We start from the raw sequence: 14,035 nt of genomic DNA, 5'->3' as shown, positions 1-14,035 counted from the left end.
TCAATGTATTTTGTTTTGTTTTGTTTAGATTCCATATATAACTAAAATCATATGTTATTTGTCTTTCTCTGTCTGACTTTTTATTTAACCTAAACTTCTAGGTCCATCTATGTTGTTGCAAATGGCAAGCTTTCATTTTTTTTATGTCAAGTAGTATGCCGCTGTATATATACACCATATCTTGTTAATCCACTCATCAACTGATGGAGATTTATTTCAATATCTTGGGTAATAAAAAAAATGCTGTGATGAGCAAAGGGATGCATATATCTTTTTGAATTAGCATTTTCATCTTTTTTCACATAAATATCCAGAAGAGGAATTGCTGAATCATGTGGCAGTTGTATTTTTACATTTTGAGGAACCTCTATACTGTTTTCCATAGTGGTTGCACTAATTACATTCCCACTAGTAGTGTATGAGGATTCTCTTTTCCCATATCCCTGTCAACACTTGCAACTTCCTGTCCTTTCTCCATTGAATATTCTTGCGTTTCTGTCATAAATTAATTGACCATCTATGCCTGGGTTTATTTCTGGGCTCTCTTCTGTTTCGTTGATCTATGTGTATCTATTTTTTATGCCAATACCATACTGTTTTGATTGCTATAGCTTTGTAATATAGCTTGAAATCAGGATACATAATGCACAAGGATGCATTTCTCAAGGTTGCTTTGGTTATTCAGGATCTTTCATGGTTCCATGCAAATTTTAGGGGTTTTTTTGGTTCTAGTTCTCTGAAAAATCCTATTGGTATTTTAATAGAGATTGTATTGAATCTATAGATTTCTTTTAGTACTATGGACATTTTGGCATTAATACTTCCAATCCATGAATACAATCTTTGTATCATTTTCAATGTATTTCATCAGTGTCTTATAGTTTACAGAGTACAGGTCTTTCACCTCCCTTATTAAATTTATTCTTAGCTTTTTAAATTCTTTTTGATGCAATTGTAAATGAAATTGTTTTCTTAATTTGTCTTTCTGATAGTTTGCTATTAAGATATAGAAACAACAGATTTTTGTATAATGATTTTTGTCCTGAAATTCTACTGAATTCATTAGTTCTAACAGTTTTTTTGGTGGAGTCTTTAGGGTTTTCTGTACATAAAATCATGTCATCTACAAATAGTTTAACTTCTTCCTAATTTGGGTGGCTTTTATTTTCTTTTTCTAGTCCTCTGGCTAGGACTTCCAATATTATGTTTAATAAAAGTGGCATGAATGGGCATCCTTATTTAATTCTTGTGGGCTTGTAATATATGGCCTTTATTATGTTACAGTGCATTCCCTCTATACCCACTTTGTTGAGGGTTTTTATCATAAATGGATACTATTTTTGTCAAATGCTTTTTTATGTCCATTGAAATGACCATATGATTTTTATCTTTCATTTTGTCAGTGTGGTGTATCATATTGATTGATTTGCAAATGTTGAGCCATCCTTGCATCCTTGGAATAAATCCCACTTTATTATGGTGTATGATCCTTTTAATGTATTATTGAATTTGGTTTACTAATATTTTATTGAGGATTTTTGCATATATGTTCATCAGGGATATTTGCTGTAATTTTCTTTTTTTGTCCTTGTCCGGTTTTGGTGTTAGGGTAATGCTGGCCTCATGAAATGAAGTTGGAAGTATTCCCTCCTCTTCAATTACTTGGAAGTTTAAGAAGGGTAGGTATTACAGCTTCTTTGAATGTTTAGTAGAATTTATCAGTGAAGCCATCTGGTCCCCTGGACTTTTGTTTGATGGGAGGTTTTTGATTACTGATTTAATTTCCTTACTAGTTATCAATCTGTTCAGATTTTCTTTTCCTCATGATTCAGTCTTAGACAATTGTATGTTTCTACAGATTCATCTGTTTCTTCTAGGTTGTCCAATATGTAGGTGTATAATTGTTTATAGCAGTCTCTTGTGATCCTTTGTATTTATGTAGTATCAGTTGTAACTTCTCTTTCATTTCTGATTTTGAGTCTTCTCTTTCTTTTTCTTGGTAAGTCTAGCTGAAGTTTATCAATTTTTCAAAGAACCAGCTCTAGTTCCATTGATATTTTCTATTGTCTTTTTAGTCCATATTTAACCTATTTCCTCTCTGATCTTTATTATTTCCTTTCTTCTACTAATTGGGCAACCAGAGCCAGGTGATTAAAGATCACCCTCTGTGTGGACTGTGTGTGTTTGCTAGCTTTAGTGTGGTAGTGGAAGAGCATAGGGCTGGGGTGCTTCCACTCTATTTAGCAGAGTAGCAGGAGAATGCAGTGACTGTGCATGTCTACAAGTGCCAATAATGTAGAACAGTGCAGAACTGGTGCTCACCATTACCTCCATACCTGGAGAGTCCCAACAGACCCCTGCCTGTCCAATAGATACTTAAAGATTAGCAAATGAATCTCCTTCACATATAGTCTGGTTGCTTTTCAAACAGAACGTCAAACGTCAAAGCTCCCTCATCTAGGGAGCTTTTCAAACTGCTTCTTTTGCATTGGACGCCAGGCAAGTGAATCTTCAATGCAAGCTTTTATTTTTTTAAATAAATTTATTTTTTATTGGTGTTCAATTTACCAACATACAGAATAACACCTAGTGCTCATCCCGTCAAGTGCCCCCCTCAGTGCCCGTCACCCATTCACCCCGACGCCCCGCCCTCCTCCCCTTCCACCACCCCTAGTTCGTTTCCCGGAGTTAGGAGTCTTTATGTTCTGTCTCCCTTTCTGATATTTCCCACCCATTTTTCCTCCTTTCCCCTTTATTCCCTTTCACTATCTTTTATATTCCCCAAATGAATGAGACCATATAATGTTTGTCCTTCTCCGACTGACTTACTGCACTCAGCATAATACCCTCCAGTTCCATCCACGTTGAAGCAAATGGTGGGTATTTGTCGTTTCTAATGGCTGAGGAATATTCCATAATATTCCATTGTATACATAAACCACATCTTCTTTATCCATTCATCTTTCGATGGACACCGAGGCTCCTTCCACAGTTTGGCTATTGTGGACATTGCTGCTATAAACATCGGGGTGCAGGTGTCCCGGCGTTTCATTGCATCTGTATCTTTTTTTTTTTTTAATTTTTTTTAAATTTTTTTTTAAATTTTTATTTATTTATGATAGTCACACACACACAGAGAGAGAGAGAGGCAGAGAGTCACAGGCAGAGGGAGAAGCAGGCTCCATGCACCGGGAGCCCGACGTGGGATTCGATCCCGGGTCTCCAGGATCGCGCCCTGGGCCAAAGGCAGGCGCCAAACCGCTGCGCCACCCAGGGATCCCCTGCACTGTATCTTTGAGGTAAATCCCCAACAGTGCAGTTGCTGGGTCGTAGGGCAGGTCTATTTTTAACTCTTTGAGGAACCTCCACACAGTTTCCCAGAGTGGCTGCACCAGTTCACATTCCCACCAACAGTGCAAAAGGGTTCCCTTTTCTCCGCATCCTCTCCAACATTTGTGGTTTTCTGCCTTGTTAATTTTCCCCATTCTCACTGGTGTGAGGTGGTATCTCATTGTGGTTTTGATTTGTATTTCCCTGATGGAAAGTGATGAATTTTCTCATGTGCATGTTGGCCATGTCTATGTCTTCCTCTGTGAGATTTCTCTTCATGTCTTTGCCATTTCATGACTGGATTGTTTGTTTCTTTGGTGTTGAGTTTAATAAGTTCTTTATAGATCTTGGAAACTAGCCCTTTATCTGATACATCATTTGCAAATATCTTCTCCCATTCTGTAGGTTGTCTTTTAGTTTTGTTGACTGTATCCTTTGCTGTGCAAAAGCTTCTTATCTTGATGAAGTCCCAATAGTTCATTTTTGCTTTTCTTTCTTTTGCCTTCATGGATGGATCTTGCAAGAAGTTATTGTGGCCGAGTTCAAAAAGGGTGTTGCCTGTGTTCTCTTCTATGATTTTGATGGACTCTTGTCTCACATTTAGATCTCTTGTCCATTTTGAGTTTATCTTTGTGTATGGTGAAAGAGAGTGGTCCAGTTTCATTCTTCTGCATGTGGATGTCCAATTTTCCCAGCACCATTTATTGAAGAGACTGTCTTTCTTCCAGTGGATAGTCTTTCCTCCTTTATCAAATATAGGTTGACCATAAAGTTCAGGGTCCACTTCTGGGTTCTCTATTCTGTTCCATTGATCTATGTGTCTGTTTTTGTGCCAGTACCACACTGTCTTGATGACCACAGCTTTGTAGTACAACCTGAAATCTGGCATTGTGATGCCCCCAGCTATGGTTTTCTTTTTTAAAATTCCCCTGGCGATTCGGGGTCTTTTCTGATTCCACACAAATCTTAAAACAATTTGTTCTAACTCTCTGAAGAAAATCCATGGTATTTTGATAGGGATCGCATAAAATGTGTAAATTGCCCTGAGTAACATTGACATTTTCACAATATTAATTCTGCCAATCCATGAGCATGGAATATTTTTCCATCTCTTTGTGTCTTCCTCAATTTCTTTCAGAAGTGTTCTATAGTTTTTAGGGTATAGATCCTTCACCTCTTTGGTTAGGTTTATTCCTAGGTATCTTATGCTTTTGGGTGCAATTGTAAATGGGATTGACTCCTTAATTTCTCTTTCTTCAGTCTCATTGTTAGTGTATAGAAATGCCACTGATTACTGGGCATTGATTTTGTATCCTGCCATGCTACCAAATTGTTGTATGAGTTCTAGCAATCTTGGGGTGGAGGCTTTTGGGTTTTCTATGTAGAGTATCATGTCATCGGTGAAGAGGGAGAGTTTGACTTCTTCTTTGCCAATTTGAATGCCTTTTATTTCTTTTTGTTGCTTGATTGCTGAGGCTAGGACTTCCAGTACTATGTTGAATAGCAGTGGTGACAGTGGACATCCCTGTCTTGTTCCTGATCTTAGGGGAAAGGCTCCCAGTGCTTCCCCATTGAGAATGATATTTGCTGTGGGCTTTTTGTAGATGGCTTTTAAGATGTTGAGGAATGTTCCCTCTATCCCTACACTCTGAAGAGTTTTGATCAGGAATGGATGCTGTATTTTGTCAAATGCTTTCTCTGCATCTAATGGGAAGATCATATGGTTCTTGGTTTTTCTCTTGCTGATATCATGAATCACATTGATTGTTTTACGAGTGTTGAACCAGCCTTGTGCCCCGGGGATAAATCCTACTTGGTCATGGTAAATAATCTTCTTAATGTACTGTTGGATCCTATTGGCTAGTATCTTGTTGAGAATTTTTGCATCCATGTTCATCAGGGATATTGGTCTGTAATTCTCCTTTTTGGTGGGGTCTTTGTCTGGTTTCGGAATTAAGGTGATGCTGGCCTCATAGAACGAATTTGGAAGTACTCCATCTCTTTCTATCTTTCCAATCAGCTTTAGTAGAATAGGTATGATTTCTTCTTTAAACATTTGATAGAATTCCCCTGGGAAGCCATCTGGCCCTGGACTCTTGTGTCTTGGGAGGTTTTTGATGACTGCTTCAATTTCCTCCCTGGTTATTGGCCTGTTCAGGTTTTCTATTTCTTCCTGTTCTGGTTTTGGTAGTTTGTGGCTTTCCAGGAATGTGTCCATTTCTTCTAGATTGCCTAATTTATTGGCGTACAGCTGTTCATAATATGTTTTTAAAATCGTTTGTATTTCCTTGGTGTTGGTAGTGATCTCTCCTTTCTCATTCATGATTTTATTAATTTGAGTCTTCTCTCTCTTCTTTTTAATAAGGCTGGCTAATGGTTTATCTATCTTATTAATTCTTTCAAAGAACCAACTCCTGGTTCTGTTGATCTGTTCCACAGTTCTTCTGGTCTCGATTTCGTGGAGTTCTGCTCGACTTTTTATTAACTCTCTTCTTCTGCTGGGTGTGGGTTCTATTTGCTGTTTTTTTCTCTAGCTCCTTTATGTGTAAGGTTAGCTTTTGTATTTGAGTTCTTTCCAGTTTTTGAATGGATGCTTGTATTGCGATGTATTTCCCCCTCAGGACTGCTTTTGCTGCATCCCAAAGATTTTGAACGGTTGTATCTTCATTCTCATTAGTTTCCATGAATCTTTATAATTCTTCCTTAATTTCCTGGTTGACCCTTTCATCTTTTAGCAGGATGGTCCTTACCTCCACGTGTTTGACGTCCTTCCAAACTTCTTGTTGTGATTTAGTTTTAATTTCAAGGCATTATGGTCTGAGAATATACAGGGGACTATCCCAATCTTTTGGTATCGGTTCAGACCCGATTTGTGACCCAGTATGTGGTCTATTCTGGAGAAAGTTCCATGTGCACTTGAGAAGAATGTGTATTCAGTTGAGTTTGGATGTAAAGTTCTGTAGATATCTGTGAAATCCATCTGGTCCAGTGTATCATTTAAAGCTCTCGTTTCTGGGATCCCTGGGTGGCGCAGAGGTTTGGCGCCTGCCTTTGGCCCGGGGCGCGATCCTGGAGACCCGGGATCGAATCCCACGTCGGGCTCCCGCTGCATGGAGCCTGTTTCTCCCTCTGCCTATGTCTCTGCCTCTCTCTCTCTGTGTGACTATCATAAATAATAAATAAAAAATTAAAAAAAAAAGATATATCTAAAGCTCTCGTTTCTTTGGAGATGCTGTGCTTAGAAGACCTATAGAGGGTAGAAAGAGCTAGATTGAAGTCACCAAGTATAAGTGTATTATTATCTAAATATTTCTTCACTTTGATTATTAACTGATTTATATATTTGGCAGCTCCCACATTCAGGGCATATATATTGAGGATTGTTAAGTCCTCTTGTTGGATAGATCCTTTAAGAATGATATAGTGTCCCTCTTCATCTCTCACTACAGTCTTCGGGGTAAATTTTAGTTTATCTGATATAAGGATGGCTACCCCTGCTTTCTTTTGAGGACCATTTGAATGGTAAATGGTTCTCCAACCTTTTATTTTCAGGTTGTAGGGGTCCTTCTGTCTAAAATGAGTCTCTTGTAGACAGTAAATAGATGGGTCCTGCTTTTTTATCCAGTCTGAAACCCTGCGCCTTTTGATGGGGTTATTAAGCCTGTTCACATTCAGAGTTACTATTGAGAGATATGAGTTTAGTGTCACCATGATATCTATTCAGTCCTTGTTTTTGTGGATTGTTCCACTGAACTTCTTCTTAAAGGGGAATTTTAAGAGTCCCCCTTAAAATTTCTTGCAGAGCTGGTTTGGAGGTCACATATTCTTTCAGTTCCTGCCTGTCTTGGAAGCTTTTTATCTCTCCTTCCATTTTGAATGAGAGCCTTGCTGAATAAAGTATTCTTGGTTGCATGTCTTTCCGTTTAGGACCCTGAATATATCCTGCCAGCCCTTTCTGGCCTGCCAGGTCTCTGTGGAGAGATCTGCTGTTACCCTAATACTTCTCCCCATAAAAGTCAGGGATTTCTTGTCTCTTACTGCTTTAAGGATCTTCTCTTTATCTTCGGAATTTGCAAGCTTCACTATTAAATGTCGAGGTGTTGTACGGTTTTTGTTGATTTTAGGGGGGGATCTCTCTATTTCCTGGATCTGAATGCCTGTTTCCCTTCCCAGATTTGGAAAGTTTTCAGCTATGATTTGTTCAAATACCTATTCTGGCCCTCTGGCCCTTTTGGTGCCCTCAGGAACCCCAATTAAACACCGGTTTTTCTTCCTCAGGCTGTCGTTTATTTCCCTTAATCTGTCTTCATGGTCTTTTAATTGTTGTCTCTTTTTTCCTCAGTTTCCCTCTTTGCCATCAACTTGTCTTCTATGTCACTCACTCGTTCTTCCACCTTGTTAACCCTGGTCGTTAGGATTTCTAGTTTGGATTGCATCTCATTCAATTGATTTTTAATTTCTGCCTGATTGGATCTAAATTCTGAAGTCTTGAATTCTCTTGAGTCCTTTATGCTTTTTTCTAGAGCCACCAGGAGCTGTATAATAGTGCTTCTGATTTGGCTTTCTGACATTGAATTGTAATCCAGATTTTGTAACTCTGTGGGAGAGAGGACTGTTTCTGATTCTTTCTTTGAGGTAAGGTTTTTCTTCTAGTCATTTTGCTCAGTGCAGAATGGCCAAAAACAAGTTGTATTGGGAAAAGGAGAAAAAGAGAGGAGAGAAAGAAGGAAAGAAAAGAGAAAAAGAAAAAAGAAAAAAGAGAAGAAAAAGAGAAAGAAAAAGAAAGAAAGGAAAAAAAGGGGTGGGGGAAGCAAACAAATCAAAAAGAAAAAAAACAAAACAAACAAACCACGGGGGAGTATCTTCTGATTCTGTATACTGTAAGTCCCTTGACTTCCCCTGGAACTTGTCCTTCTAGCTGGTCTTCTGGGGGAGGGGCCTGCTGTGCTGATTCTCAGGTGTTAGCACTTGGGGGAGCTGCTCTGCCCCCTGCCTGGTGCAGGGCCCAGTGGGGGTTGTTTACCCCGTGAGGCCCCAGGAGGAACAACCGCAGTGGCGGGGCCAGCTCTGCAGCCCTGGAGTCAGCTCCCGCAGTAACTCCGGGGCTCTCCGTCTGCAGGGCCTGGAGGCTCCCGGGCGGGGCCGCTGATCTGCTCAGCTCGGGGCAGGAGCGTCCTCGCTGTCCTGGGCCCTCCCGGCCTCTGCCTGTCCAGGGGGAGGCCGGATCCTGGGCTGTTTCCCGGTGCCCTGTGCTCCGGGGCCTGCACTGTTGGATTCGTGCTCCCGCCCCGCAGCCCCCTCCGCGGAGCCGCCGCCCGAGCCCCTCCGAGCTGCTCCGGGTCCCACCATGCGCTGCAGCCCTTAGGGAGCTCGGCGCACTCTCCCGGGGCGCAGGTGCCTGTTACTGTCCCAGGGAGCCCGAGGGCATCCCTGCCTTTCTGGGGATCCTGTTCCAATTCCCCGGGAGGCCTTTCCGCGGGGAAGGTTGGTGCAGCTCCTGCTTCTCCGGGACGGGGCTCTCCTGTCCTGGGGACACTCGCCCCGGCCTCAGCCCGGCTCCTCGCGGGGCCCCTCCCCCTTGGAGGCCTTTTGTTTCTTTATTCCTTTTTCCCCCGTCTTCCTACCTTGATAGAAGCGCGAACTCTTCTCACTGTAGCGTTCCAGCTGGTGTCTCTTTAAATCTCAGGCCGAAATCGTAGATTTTCCGGATGATTTGAAGGTTTTCTAGGTAATTTGGTGGGGACAGGTGACTTGGGGACCCTACTCTTCCGCCATCTCGCCCCTCCTCCAATGCAAGCTCTTTAAGAACAGTATCTCAGTGCCCGAAACTGGACATCAGCTTCATTGCTTTTCAAACCCACATGTCTTTCTGGTGCAGGTCCCAAAGACTGGGGTGCCTGATGTGGGGCATGAACCCCACACTCCTCAGTGAGAAGTTCTGGATTTGTGTGATCCCTCCTTAATTGTGATGAGAAGTAGGATATTTGGTCAGACTGCATCTTTGCTTCTACCTGTCTCAATGTGGCCCTTCTATTGTTCATTGTGAAGGAGCTTTCGGCTACTTTTCAGGTCTTTTTCAGAGGGAATTGTTCCATAGGTAGCTATAAATTTGGTATGTCTGTGGGAGGAAATATTTTAGAGTCTTCCTATGCCACCATCTTGGACTGCCTTCCCTCAAAAGAACACAAATTTTGAATTTCTTAAATGTTAATAAGATACATAATGAAAATAAATATTATCAAAATAAAATTTTTAGACAATAAAGTTCCTTTGTTTTCCAAGTATATTTAGATTCCGTGTTGTCTGTAGATATTACAGAGATTGAGAATTGTCCCAGTGTCCACTCTTCTCTTCTTTGTGTTAGTAACAGAAATCTTTGGTTTTCAGTTGGGTACATAGCTGCTCAGAAGACTCCATTTCCTTCTCAGCCTCCTTGCAGCTAGGCATGCACATGTGGCTAGGTTCTGGCCAATGGGAAGTGAACAGCAGTGGGGTACTCTGCCCCTTTCCTTTCTATTCTTCCCACCCGCTGGAAACTGGCAACTATTGAAATAGCCTCCTTGTAACAAAAGGCGCCCTCATCTTGGTTGTTTCATGAGAAGAAAATAAAGTTCAATCTTATTTAATCCATTATATTTGGGGGGTCTCCTTATTATAGCAGCTTAATCCATATTCTCACTAACTCATGTATATATACATTTAGAGACCATGTGAAAATAATTTTAACCACATAATATTTTATTTTATTTTTTATTTTTTTTTTTAAATTTTTTATTTTTTATTTATTTATGATAGTCACAGAGAGACCGAGAGAGAGGCAGAGACATAGGCAGAGGGAGAAACAGGCTCCATGCACCGGGAGCCCGATGTGGGATTCGATCCCGGGTCTCCAGGATCGCGCCCTGGGCCAAAGGCAAGCGCCAAACCACTGCGCCACCCAGGGATCCCTAACCACATAATATTTTAGATTTCTAACCATAAACATTGAGTCACCTTTTCTTTCCTAATAACTGAAAAAGTGTTTTACAATTATGTTCTCATAATATTTTTATGTGTACTTCATAGGCTTTTTTTAAATAAAGATTTTATGTATTTATTCATGAGAGACACAGAGAGAGAGAGAAGAGAGAGAGAGAGAGGCAGAGACACAGGCAGAGGGAGAAACAGGCTCCATGCACGGAGCCTGATGTGGGACTTGATCCTGGGTCTCCAGGATACGCTCTGGGCTGAAGGCGGAGCTAAACTGCTGAGCCACTTGCGCTGCCCCCTCATAGGCTTTAGTATCCTTTAAGTGAAATTAATTTTTAGACTCAAATTATTAGTGTGCTACAGAAAAAAATACACTATGGAGCCTGTCAAAATAAATGAAATACTTAGCCTTTGCCTATATGGAAATGAAGAAAATGCCTCTGCATATAAACTATTCCTTGAAAATAAATGATGATTATACCAATATTTCATGAAACTGCTAGACACCATTTGGTCTACAACAAGGACTAAAATTATTGGTCAAACTTTCATTTTGAAAATTCATTTCATTATTCAAGTACAATTTACAAACCTGGTCATTATGGATGAATGTATTGAAAATGAAGGAAGTATGTAGACCTGCTTCTATTCTACTGTAAACTGTCTGATAGTACTGGTGCTCAGCCCTGGCTGTATATTACTTGAGGAGGTTTTTTTTTTTTTTTTTTTTAAGTCTTTGCCCAGGCTCTATCCTAGTCTATTAAGTCTAGTCTGACATAATTGGTCTAGGTTTGGCCTTTGGAACTGTTAGTTTCTTAAACTCCAAAATAATTCTAAAATGTAGCCAACATTGAGAACCCCTACAATAATATAATAGTTAATTCTGGAAACTTTAGGCCATTCTTGGGGTCCAGTTGTAGGTCTAATTTTGGAAACAAAACACTAACCAAATTTCAACCCTATTTTATATAATGAGTTGAATTCTTACATCAGGATTCTCTGCTTCCTCTGTCAACACATAAGTAGGCACAACATTTGAGTAACTGGAACATATAATTATCATCAGCTCCCAGATGGTAACTAGTTAAGATGAGTTATCCTAAAAAATATATGGATATTTTTGCTTTTTGGGCAACTGCTTATCCCAAGGTCAGTCAGAATACAGCATCTCTTGAGTTTTACTCTCATTCGCTTTCTATCAGCATGTGTCTTGCCATTAAAATAAATCTTGCTTAAGCTCATGAATGGTTTCCGTCTGTGCTTGCATGGCAATTTAACAGATATAACAGATGGAAGAAATTATAGCAGGAGAAATATCTACAGACTGTAGATCTCATGGTGAGACACACAAAACAGAAATCCTGGCTTTCCCTTTTTGGCACAGATTATAACTATCATTTTAAGCAACTGAATATAAACGTAGTGTTTGGTCAAAGACTTTACTTTGTAACTTATATGAAAGAGACCATTACCCTTCTTTTCTGTAACACAAGCCATCCTCTATATATGGTAGGTGTAGCAGATTGTCTGGAAGTCCCCTCTGGGGAAGAAGGGAATAGCAGCAGGGAGGGTGCAGGAAGTCTGACTGGGATATGGTTGAGTCAGATCCATGTCCGCCTCAAACAGAACTTCAAAGCTCACTCATCTCCTCCCTGGGGTGGTTGTTTCCCTATCCCATCCTGCCCCTCTCCAAGTTGATACTAAACTAGGGTAATAAATATGGAGTTCACATAAGTAGATAAAGGATAAACTTTGCTATGCTTTAAAACAGTGACAATATTAGTAAAAGAAAGTTTTGTTTGCCCTTTAGATGTTCCACTCTGAGGATGAACCTCAAAGTATTATTTGTATCCTGCCCTACACAAGACTCAAAGAATCTGAATTATTCTCTCCACTTATCTTAGCTCCAGCTTCACTAAAGGGAAAGCGTGAAGGAATCAAATGACTCCATGGGGAAAAAAAAAAAAAGACTAAAGTAATGGAGAGGAAGGATAAATGGAGAGAAGAGGAGAAAGAGGAAGACAGAGAAGGGAGACCAGAGAGAAAGGATCCCCTTATGACCATGAGAATTGGATTCCATATCTGTTGATAATTGTCCTGAGGAGCAAAGTAAAGAACTGTTTTCACTGTCTCCTAGAAATTACATGTGTACTTGAAGGGGCAATGTTAAGATTTTCTTTCTGGCAGTAGATTGTACCTTCCTGACTTTTCAAATATTAAAGAGAGGATTAAGGGGACTGCAGCAATTCTGAGGGATTATGGCAAACTGAAGTCCAATCCATTAGGGTCACAGGGCAAGGAAAGGTTCTATTCAAGAAAGTGGGACAGAACACTTCACACCGTGGCCAAAACTAGATTCATGTAGTTCAGAATCTGATACAGAAGAGCAGTACCACAAAGAAAATGAAAATGTTCACTAGCCTCAGAAGCTCACCCTAACATGACTTGGCATGATGAGTTCCATCAGTGGTTTCATAGCCTGACCTCCTGGTCACCACACTGTAAGAATGAATATTTTTCCATAGTTACAGTGACTTATAATTTTCTCACCTTACATATTTTTAATATTTTACAGTTTTCAAGTTATCATAAATTACCTAAATTGCCTATACATCTTCATTTTTTCTTTTTGCCTTTTATTAATGGAAATGAAACACTGAACAAGTTTATGAATATATTATTTTGTTACTTATCAACCTTAGATTACCCACTTTCAATTTACTACAGAAAAGACCAATCCTTACCAGAGTAGCAGTGAAAAATCTTTCTTTTTGACTAGATGTCTTTTAATTTAACTACATATATCTTTCCATTCAGTCTGAATGGAGAATCACATGTGTCTTTTTAACCTCCCTCTATTGCAATACACACATAACTAGGCTATAAGTTGCTTGATTTAATGTTTGTAATTTAGTGGCACCAACTAGAGTAAAAATGTAAATTATTCAACAAGAACCTTAATTCCTAAATTGCAGCCTTTCCAGAGTTCAGATCTGAGAGTCATAATTGAACAATAGCATTATGACCTAGATGATATGTATTATCATTAAACACAATTAGAATTTGTATTTACATTTAAAAAAAAAACAAAACAGGATTCTGTAAGATAGTTTCAAACCCTGGAGTTCAAGAATATTTGAATAGATAACCCAGGTCTGTAATTTCTCTAACTCCCAGCAGGTGGCAATGTCGCTTGTTGTTGTGGTCACCGTCTGGCTGGAACGGTGGAATTCAGAACCTAGGACAACTCAGACAGAAACGTGTGCAGCCCTTGCATTACAGAGATGCAGTCCCTTGTTTGCCACTAATAATTTTTCAAACTATTTCTCATACTGCAGTTTGTTACTGAAAAATGTAACTCCTCCCCTCCCCTGCACCTTTCACAACTATACAGTAGTTCCCTTTGTCTGTCAGTGAGATGTGAGATGGATAAGAACAGGAAAAGACAGGACACAGGGAGAATAGTTAGGGGACTCCCACAGTTTTAGTTAGGACTATTTAAATTATTCAAGAAATGTTTAAAGGAATTCACTATAAGAAAGTCAAAGGAGGGGATCCCTGGGTGGCACAGCGGTTTAGTGCCTGCCTTTGGCCCAGGGCGCGATCCTGGAGACCCGGGATCGAATCCCATGTCGGGCTCCCAGTGCATGGAGCCTGCTTCTCCCTCTGCCTATGTCTCTGCCTCTCTCTCTCTCTCTGTGTGACTATCATAAATAAATAAAAATTAAAAAAAAAA

This window comes from Vulpes vulpes, chromosome 4 (assembly GCF_048418805.1).
Source record: "Vulpes vulpes isolate BD-2025 chromosome 4, VulVul3, whole genome shotgun sequence".
In the NCBI taxonomy this organism is placed as follows: domain Eukaryota; kingdom Metazoa; phylum Chordata; class Mammalia; order Carnivora; family Canidae; genus Vulpes; species Vulpes vulpes.
Note: the sequence above shows the minus strand (reverse complement) of the source record.